The sequence below is a fragment of a genome, unplaced genomic scaffold (assembly GCF_019419815.1).
Source record: "Pyrus x bretschneideri cultivar Hongxiangsu unplaced genomic scaffold, Pyrus_bretschneideri_v1 Contig129, whole genome shotgun sequence".
NCBI classification, from domain to species: Eukaryota; Viridiplantae; Streptophyta; class Magnoliopsida; order Rosales; family Rosaceae; genus Pyrus; species Pyrus x bretschneideri.
In genome coordinates this window covers 115,579-117,067 of record NW_025999423.1, presented here as the reverse complement: position 1 = coordinate 117,067, position 1,489 = coordinate 115,579, and positions in this window count along the sequence as shown.

Below are 1,489 nucleotides of genomic sequence, written 5' to 3'. Positions count from 1 at the left end.
CATCTCCGGCCGGAGCAAAGAGGTCCGTGTCAGTCGGAAAGAAGAACCCGGTGTCAGCTGAGAGAGATCCATCCCCCGCAGGAAAGGGAAAGAGATCGGGATCTCTAGCCCCCTCGAAATGCGTGGTCCCGAGCTTAGTTGTGGCGAAGGAAGAGAACCCGAAGGTGTCGAAAGAGGCGGCGATTATAGTGCCGTCGAGGTACGGACAGCCATCCCCAATTGGGCAGCGGAGGCAGCCTTCGCCAAATTCCTGGAGGGCTTCGCTTTCTCCCGGGAGGCGGTTGTCTGCAGGAGTGAAGGACTCTGCTGTCAAGAAGAAGACGGTAAGCATCGTTGCAGGGATTTCGAAGATTTCAGAAGCCCTCATTGGGTCTGGAAAAAGTAATCGGAAGGGCTGGGATGAGTCACTGGCGGTGGAGGAGAAAGAGGAGCCTTCGGCCAAGATCAAACCAGATTTGCAAGCCACCAAAACTGCATCTTTTTGTTCTTCTCTCCTACCGTTGGACATCAAGTTCGAAGATGTCTGCTGCGATCTTTATTGCTCCGGTTAACTCGGACCAGTACCGCGAATTTCTTAAGAACCGGCTCGATCTGGCTTGTGCAGCTGTAGCTCTCTCTCGCGCATCATCTTTGACGCCTGTGGATTTGGGTAATCTAGCCGAGAATCAATAGCCCATTTCAAAGCCGACTCAGTTCGACAACCACCCGAGCTCCAGTAGCTTATCCGAGAACCCAAGCCCGGTTCAAGTACCACAATTACAGCAGCAAGTACAACAACAGCAGACGCAGAGCTTCTTCCCCAGGGAGCTCAATTTCTCCGACTACAACGGATATGACAGGAGCGGCGTGAAGAATTCGAATTCCAATTCGCAGTCGTTGAAGCCCGAATCGGGCGAGATTTTGAATTTCGGGGAGAGCAAGAGGAGCTCTTACGGCGCCAACGGGAAATTATTCTCGGGGCATTCCCAAATCGCTGCCGCTGAGGATGACAACAGCAGCCACAGGGACACCAGCAAAACCAAAAACTGCCCTGCTCTGCTTCTGGGTCGCTTCGAAATCGGCAAACTCCTCGGCCATGGCACCTTCGCCAAAGTATACCACGCCAAGAACATCAAAGCTTCGAAGATCTCACTCACTGTCTACTCCCGATCTCCCTCCACCGTCGAGAACGTCTCCCGTCTATGGCCGGGATTGCGCCGGGTCAAGCTCGTCCGCTGGCATCAACGGCCCCAATCGCCCCCGGCGCCGACTTTGTTCCTCTGTTCTCGGAGTGTCAATCCCTTTTGGAGCTCGACTTGTCGGAATTCTACTACTGGACGGAGGACCTCCCGCCGGTTCTGGAAGCCTATCCCGGCGTGGCTCGATCTCTCACCAAGCTCAATCTCTTGACCACGTCGTTTACCGAGGGTTTCAAGGCCAACGAGATCAAATCCGTCACGGCGGCGTGTCCCAAACTGCAGCATCTCCTGGTGGCGTGTATGTTCGACCC